Consider the following 9,392-nt stretch of genomic DNA (forward strand, 5'->3'; position numbering starts at 1 on the left):
GCTGGACGATCATTGAGGAGGCTGACCCCCAGGATTCCACATGGCTGACCATGGGCTATCGACCCAAAAGAAGTGAACTAAACACTGCCCCACTGGCCAGCCCTTTCATGTTCCATTGGCAACCTGCAGTTGACTGGAATGGGACTTGAATATGCTACTTGAGCCCAAATCTGGCCGGGTGTAGATGAGCCCAGCCTGTTTATCTGGCACACTGTGATGTCGGAGGATTTGTCAGAATCGTGTCTCCTCTGTCCAGTCTAGCTTCGTGGACACCGGATTCAGATCCTGCGGGGACAAGTCTCATAACTCACCCTTCCCAGTTAGACAAGGTTTGACCTTCGCTGTAATTTTTGGGGTTGTGACTTTCTCAGACTTTCAAGCGTTCAAGCAGAATCTGTCTAAAGACTGACGTCTATCACTGTGGATTATTCACTTGTGATTTCTGTTGCCCTTCCATTTGACAGGACCTTATTTTCTTTTCCGTCGTCCAATCGTCATGGTCTTTCTGAGGTATCTCCCTTTGGTATGCTTATCAGTGCGTTCTCCTTCATTCCAAGTTATGAATTTTGCATTTCTATAATCACCTTAGGTTCTGTAGGCCGAGGTGTGAGCCCTTTCGTGATTGTTGGGTGTTGTCTTGGAATTTTTATAGGTCACTTGTAGGAATCTTTGCTATCCTGGTCGAGTTGACACTGAGCCCTGAGAACTCATGGTCGTCTTGGCTGGTTTGACATTCTGAGATCAGAAACTCCAGATTCGTGGGGGTCCCAGCAACCGCCTTCACGGACATTATGTTTCTGAGGCAAGTTAGCAAAATCTGATGAACTCCTCTCTCCTGGTAACAGATTTTTCTGTCTCTTTTCTGGATTTGGGAAATTTCGAACTTAACCCCTGATCCTTGGGCGCTCCACCAGATTAGGTCTAGATACTGGCTTACTTTATTTCCACAGGGTTTTCTATTGGTTTGACTTACATCCTCAGCTCTGGCATGTGTAGTATTCTTTAAATATAATGGTAGTGTTCTAATTTTCACCCAAACCCCTTCCATATGGTGTCAAAACACAGAATCAGTACTCCTTCTACGGCAAGAGATAATGGGAGAGAATTTCATTGGAGTCCAACTGAGCACGCTAGCCTGTGGGGGCAGCCTTGACACAGGAACAAAGCCCTCTGGAAAAGGGTGCTTTTCAGCACACTTCCAGTGCCCTTCCAAACCAGCAGACATACTCAAAGAATGACAGGCGTGCATTTCTTCAAGGCTTCAAAGACATGTCTTGGGACACATTAGCATGTACCCAGTGGGCCCCCATGACTCCAGAGCTGTGGAAAGGGAGACTTCTCTTCAAAGGATGCTAGGGGCGTAGGACGGAGGCTTTGATTCTTCTCTTCAATGTCCTCAAGAGATCATTCTTGACTTTGGATTATGAGTAAGGCAGAAGGCCACATAGGACTGATAAGCACCAAGTCCGGCCTCTTGTTTCAAATCAAGTTTCAAGGTTGAATCAGCACGGCCTCCCCATCTACTCCAGTAGATGACAATGTTCTCCTCTCAGCGCTTGTCCCTCTATTAGCGCTTCTTCCCAGTGATTCCTTTCTTATCCCTTGAATCAGCGTCTCTTTGATCTCTTCAAGTTTCTGTGCCTGGTTCCTGTTGGGAAAAGCTGTTTCTGGGTATCTCTCACTTCACTATCACAGCCTAGGCAAATACTCGCCCTGGAAACATGCGGCCATCTTTGGTGACATGTTCACCGTGATGTCATAAACACCCTCGGATTTTTCTAAGTTATCCTGACAACGTCCATGCACACAGTGTTTGAGAGCCATCTCATACCAGTCTGAAGACTCCATCTTTCCAGGTAGAATAGTTCTCCTTGTTCTGCATTTCTTATCAGTTTCTAAGATTCTCCTCGAACGTTGAAAGGTCTACTACCTTCCCTCCAGAGACCGGTTTCTTTCCTTTAAGATTATCCTGGGTTTTACCTCTTACCTTTTGTGGATATGGCCAAATGGGTCGATTTTCCACAGAGAAAGTCATGGAGTCCCTCCCAAGTTGAATTTGCCCAGGCAATCCTCTGACTCGTGTGATCACCTGGCAGTCTGACAATTCCACTTTGTCGGGTCACATGTCTTCCTTCCTTCATCATTTGGGGACGTGTACCTGATACTTTCATAGATTGTAATATTCTCATGGTTCCTTTTCTGGTGCGTATTGATAAGTTCTCCTCACAATTTCTACTTCTTTATGATCTCTGTGCCGACCAGACCATGAAATCTGGATTTCCCATTGCTATTAATCTGATCCCCACCCATGATGCTAGGCGGTGATGCCCGGGCTGCCCAAGAGGAATGTGGGCACTTACTTGCTACACAACAGCACCGGCCCTGAATTGGAATTTTGGAGCAATCTTTCGCTGAACTTGGGAAGAAGCTTTTTGATCATTCCTGAAGGTAATTAGTAGTGACCTCATAGAGGGTAACATTTTCCCTTGGTTCATGAGTTTAGCACGGAACACATTCTCTTTGTAGTATTCATATTAATCTATTTGCAATGGTCGACCATTCTGTAGCATCATTAAGCATTTTGAGGAGCTTCACAATCCTTAGAAGTTCATCTCTCTAATCTCTTTCAGCATCAAAAGCTTTATGCCACAAATATGCACGCCTTTTAGGATTTTTTCTTTCCCTCTGGGAACCACCAATCCAAAGGGAAGGCTGGTATCCAAAGCTAGAATGCACAGTTTGGTAACAATGAAATTCTCTCCCCCATCCCTCGCCATAGAAGAGTATTGCTTATGGGCTTTGACACCATATGTGAGGAAGTTGACTGAAAATTAGAACATTACACTTATATTTAACGAAAAATAAACATGACAGAGATGACGATGTAAGTCAAACATCTAACAAATCCTACAGAAATGAAGTAAACCAGCATCCAGACGTAGTCTACTGAAATGATCAAGGATCCAGGTTCCACTTCGAGCGTTCCCAAATTCAGAAAAGAGACATAAAAATATCTTACCAGTAGGGATGAATTCATCAGATTTGTCTAATTTGTCTCGGAAACATTATGTCCATATGGTGGTTGCCAGGACAATCTAGAATTTGGAGATTCTGATCTCAGAATGTCAAACCAACCAAGATGACCTCGTGTTCTCAGTGCTCCACTGGACCTAGGCTAGGATAGCAAAGATTCCTTTAAGTGAACAATTGAAATTCAAAGACAATACCCAAAAATCACGAAAGCACTCACACATCGGCCTAGAGAACATATGGTGACTAAAGAAATACAAAATTAATAACTTGAATGAAGGACAAGGGACTGATAAGCATACCTATGGGATACAGCTGAGAAAGACCATGACAATTGATGTGGATTAAGGCCGCCCCAGCTCGAAAAGCCCAAGGTTATGTGGTGTACATGCAGAACTATATGACCCGGTGAATTTCTTTTGGTATGAATTAGAGGTGCCCCAGTGAGAGAAACCCAGGTCATGCTCACCTACATGTCTATCTATATGGCCAGATTCGTATCTAATATTATATGACCACACAATAACCAGACCCCATCTGAACTGAAATCATTTAATGACGTTTACATCATATTTTCTTTTTCCAGTAAAAATAAGTCATGTACCCATGACTCATAAAATTAGCCCTTACCCTCAACTCAGGGCAGCAGCAGGAGCTCTGACTGCCCATGGGTCCTTTCCGCATTCAGCAGCAGCAGCAGCTCTTTGCTGCCCATGGGTCCTGTCCCCATGCAGCAACTCTTTACTGCCCATGGGTCCTGTCCCCATGTTATCCTGTAACGTTCTCTAAACCAGACGTTGAGAGTCCAAGAAATCTTTCAACTCTTCAGCTCGCTGAGCCTGCATCATATCTTGTGTCCTGTATGGGGAACTTGCTTCATCAGTTTTTGAGCTCGACTTCTGGTAAGTGCCCCATTCTTCCTGGTGCCTCTCTCTTTTTCGAGGATGGATCTAAACTCACTTCTCCATCAGGAACTTTCTTGGTTAGCTCTATGCATCGATGTTTGCTGCCCATGGCTATTCTATGGGGCAAATCATGGCATTCAGCTTGAAGAGAATCAGTAGCTTAAGCCTCAACGTGACGTAGCATGAATTAATCCATTCCTTCCTGAGTCTATTTCTAATATATAAATATTACCTGGGCATGCAGAGGCCACTTAAGTCATTAGGATGGTTGGCAATCTGCAAGACTCCGGTGGAAGGTTTCTTCTCCTAAGGCTGGATTGGGATACCTCCCATGGCACCTGACCAGGCTCTGAACTGTGCAAATGTCCCAATCAGGAATCGAGTTCAAGGAAACTACCAAAGTCTAACCTTTGCTTGAGTATGGGAAACCCTTCTTCAGAGAATGACTCCAACATGCAATTGGGTAGAATGTCCCTCAGAGCGGCGGAAAATTCCTCACACTTTTTCTCCATTATGTTCTCTCTTAAACTTCTCCTTTTGTCTCGGGTACTATTCACCAGGCACCTATTACTGCCAGGCAGAATAGGAAAAATGTTCACCAGGCACCTGTTACTGCCAGGCATAGCAGGGAAGTTACCCAAGGGATGCAATGCTGGCAGACACCCCCGTCACCCCTTGCTATAGGAACCCCACAGTAGGAACAACAGGTGGGATGCTGCCGTAGGTTCAGGGGGCATTTTCAAGGTAATGGACGTGTCTCTTTCATCTTTGTTAGAGATACAATGGCCATTTTCGTCTCCTTTTGAGCTTTGCAACTGGGAAACAAAGAAATCTTTCAAGAGTCAAGTCCTCCAACACTGGGAGCCCCAACTTTGGCTTTCTGGGCCTGATCACCCTGGCGAGCGCAAGTAGGGTGCCCTCTGTTGGCGGTTGACTCATTGAGTATTTTAGTCACCTACTGAGTTGGCTATGAGGGTAGGAAATCTGTGATTTTTTCTGTGAACAGTCGTGCTATGGTAGTGTGCCACAGCACGGGAACTGTTGTGTGACCGTTATCTTGAGAACCCTCTGAGCGGCCATGAGGGTGAGGTCTGGTGTCTTCTTTTCCTTTCTTTGTTTTGGTCATCATCTCCTCTGTTGTCACCAAGTCGAGGTTAAGATCAGGCTGGACCTGATCAGAACCTGCACCTTCTGTGAAATCGAAAAGCTTGAAAATATTTTTCAGGGGACTTAACTCTCAACCCAGGTACTTGGAGCTCCAGGCCCCAGTCAGTTCCAGGCCTTTGTAGGCACTCCACCCTTCTCCACTCCACTGTCAGTCACACACTGGCTTTACTGCCATGGGGAATGCCATAAGCATCCCCAGAGACTCACCACTCAGGGTCATTCTAACTAATTAGAAACACTTTCAATTGTCTGGGTTATGGCACAGAAACTGCAGCTGGGAGAAAGTTTGTGAGGTTTCTCTGTGCCTTTATGGTGCAGTTGGACAGGTAGATCAACCTAGAATGTCCTTCAAGTTACAGTCCAGTTTCTGAGAAATCAAGAGCAACCGTCCTTAGAAAGTCCTTGCAAGACTGGAAAGACAGTTCTAGAGGCAGCTCAGTTTCGACCTAGTTCCTTTATCATGAAAAGGATTATCATCCCCCCTCTCCAGGAACTACTATCTAGCCAATCACTCAGTCTTAAGACTCAAAAAAAAAAAAAAACAAAGAAAGAAAGGAGGGAAAGGATAAATGGCCATAAGTGTGTCATTGCAAAAAGTATAGCATCTAGAGAGTCTTCTCCATAAGCATTAGTAAAAAGGCTCAAAACAAAGTTTGGATTCATAACTGGTGAGCTTTATATTATTGTACCTGATTCACGGCAGTAGCTTTTAAAACGATAGTTGTACAGTCTCTGTGTATGTGTGTCTATGTGTACGTTATACATGTGATATTTTTACCCCTGGATGGTATGGCCAAAATAAAGATCTCTGTTTAGTTGGCTTAAAGTAAGTGCTTTCATAAATTCTAAATGTAGTAGAAATTAACTCAGTGCCTTTCAAAGTTAACATCATGTGAATTAACATTTGGTAAATGAAAGCTTCTTTAAGTCTGTTGGTTTGACTGAAAATAGTCTTGTCAGAGTTGTCAGTATTTGCATAGGATGCAGGCATTCAGCCTCGGTTTACGAGTCATATAAGTTCACATTGTCTGTTAAATTTGTCAGTGAAATAATATATTTAAATGATGACCAGTTTTGTCTAATGCCTCATGAGGGTTTCGTAGGTAATCTGAACACAATTGTTGGAAACAAATTGTTTAAATACATAAAACTCATAAAAGTGAATACAATAACATTTATGGTCTCTATACTTGGAGGAAAAAAACAGCTTTAAAGTCTTTTGGTAACAATCTTGAATTTTGCCAAGTAAAGTTATATAATAAATATCTGAATATCTGGATCATTTTTGGATAGGATGAAACACTGAATCATTATTAATAAACATATCTAAGTTATCTACTTTTGGCTTCTTATGGAAGAGGCTAGAAGCGTCTGGGTGTATTAAAAAGCATGCCTTGTGTTTAGTTGTAAAGCGGCGTGTTACTAAACTTAGGAAGTGTTTAGAATGCTGATATAAAAGACAATCCATAATTGTTTACTTTTTTAGTGTTTACTAGGTCTGTTAAGGGTTAAAGTTCTAATTACCTTATGGAATTAAACCTACTGGAAACTACTAAGGAAAAGAGCTTTGTATTCAAGGAGGTTAAATGGATGTTTTCAGTAAAAAAGATATAAAGAATGGAAATATTTTTGATTGATGGGTTAAGAAAGATAAATTTGTCGTGATGTACTAGAAAGGAAAAAACAAAGACTTTGGGTCAAATTCTGAAAACAAAAAAGAAAGTTGTAGAAGGTTTGTGAAGGAGAAATTCTGAAAGGAGTTTTATGCCTGGTCAAGTAGACTAAAGTAAGTTCAATTAAGTGCATGAGTTTGAAAGTTCAAAATAAGTAGGTGCAGAAATTCAAGTTTGGTTTTCTCTAAAAGGATACATTTTCTTGAACTTTTGATCTGCTCTTGGTAAAGAGGTCTTAAAAGCTGTTCCTTTGAGTAAGTCTACGTAAGAGACAAATCTGTTTTGTGAAAATAATGACTGAGGTCACTCTTAAGATTTTTGACTCTGTTATAACTTTGAATAGATAACCGAGCATTGCTTCACAGCGAGTGTTGCTTTCTATTTGAACAAGCATTTGAAAAGCTTTTGATAGGTTTTGACAAGCTTCTCCCTCAAAAATATTCAAATGCTGAATGAAGGCTTTCTTTTGACCTGGTAGGCAGAAGAAAAGTTACTCTGAGGATTTTTAGAGGGCCCCTGAGACTTCGCGAAGACATTTGCTCTCTCTTCCTATAAGAAGGAAGATATTAAACTAATTAGGGTTACTTGGTCTATTAAATTACATGGGAAACATTGTGAAATAAGTGATGATAGACTTCCTTAGGTGGTATAAGATGGGTAAATGTTATTAATATAGGTGTCTTAAAATTATATAGCATTCCTAAGAGTCTGATCTTTCCTGGTTAACAGTCATAAGTCCAATTATTATCAGCAAGTGTTATATGTCACTGAAGTAGCCAAGTTTCTTGGTCAATTGCCCTTTTGAGTCCTTTGTCCATTTCCAGGTAGTTGTTGTTTTACTCTGATGCTTTTCTCTTTTGCAAATATGCTTCATCTTCCGAGAAATTCCAGGAAAGGGTTCTGACACAAAGGTTCTAAACGACAGGCTTCTGATAAACTTTCAGATTGTAAAACTCAACGGAGTAAGAAATTACAGAATTCTAACAGAAACTAAGCTCATCGATCTGCTAACAGAAAACTCAGCTCAAGAATTGATTATACAGGACTGTGTGAACTGATGAGGATGGTTGTAATATTTTAGAACTACTGTTTGAAACATTGTTGAGTTTTGATGTGTTGTTTTGTTTTCTCGTAATGAAGGAAAGCTTTTTCTCTTTTCCCTTATGCTCACAATGACTCACAGCCATTTGGTGAAATTATACCTTCATGAGCAAAACTGAAACATTTATCTTTTTCTCCCTACCTTATCCCCAAGAAATTTGGAAACCCTTTGTCACTGAGTATGGTTATTTAGTGGCAATATTTGCATAAGTTCCATAAGAATCTGTTCACCTTATAACAGGCCACATTGGTTATACTACCATGGCTTTGACTGGAATGTCATATTTGAAACATACAGGCTCAGATATGACAAGACAGCATTTCAGGAACAAAGATTGGACTTTCTGGAATACAGTCCCTAGGAAACATGGGCCTGGTACCTTGTTTACAGAGATTCTGGCAATCTTGCCCGGTCGCTAAGGAAGCTTGCTTATCTGCCAGGTGCAAGGAACCTCCGAATATTTTGGTGGACCTCAAAGAGAACTGAACTCACATCTGTAGGTACTGCAGGCCAAATCTGATGGCAAGTCCTTGGCTTGGCTTTTCTGGCATCTAGAGGCCTTCACAGATCAATGTGAGATTACTCTCCCTGGGGCAGCCCCAATTCATACTAGAAAAATATCCACCAGGTCATGTAGTTTGGCATGTAGGCCAGGTCACCTTGGGCTTCTCTAGCTTGGGCAGCATTAATCCACATCATAACCCACCCCTGAACCCATTATGACCAGAAATCTTTGGGGATATGAATGATGGTCAGTCTTCTGTAACTACTTCTGGCTGTACAAGGTTGCAGAGCTTCCCCAAAATGGGGCCATAGGTACAGGTAGGAAGTTCAGTGGACCAGAAGTCTTCACCGGTGGAGTTCAAGGGTGACAAGTTGTACAGAGCCTCTGGAGACGAGAGAATCCTTTGACGAGAGGTGGTCCAGGAGGTGAAACATTTTTGACATGCTAAAGACAAACAACGAAAGAGACAACAAATTATAATAAGAAATACAAGCAGTATGTTTAACCCAATGAATAAGATTTTGAAGTACTGCAGAAACCTGGTCCTGACTAGGAGTTCAACCAGTCGCTTACAGTTAGGGTTGGTCAGACATGGATTTAATTTGGTGGTTGGGATAGGAAGCCAGAAATATTTTGATGGTAGTCAGGAATATAGACACAACATTGTTTTTATAATGACACTGGTGCCCCCTTGTGCTGCTGTCAAGACATCCAGTGCCATTTGGATTTGGAGGACTGCCTTACACACTTGGGATACTTCTAAATTGAGCAGCAAAATGCTATGTTGTGTATCATTTAATGCCTTCATAGTAAATTTGTTTAGGACTTCCATGTGCAAGATGATATTTTGGATTCCTAACTGGGGAAGGAAAATTGCGGAAAGATTGTCATACCAGTGGAAGACACAGCGGGTCCAGTGCTGTTGCAGGTTGGGTAGCTTAGCAGGAGGAGATATAGTAAATGTAGTTCTACGTTGCATCCAGACAAAGCCTATGGTGCATCATCCAATC

Source organism: Equus asinus, chromosome 1 (genome assembly GCF_041296235.1).
Source record: "Equus asinus isolate D_3611 breed Donkey chromosome 1, EquAss-T2T_v2, whole genome shotgun sequence".
In the NCBI taxonomy this organism is placed as follows: Eukaryota; Metazoa; Chordata; class Mammalia; order Perissodactyla; family Equidae; genus Equus; species Equus asinus.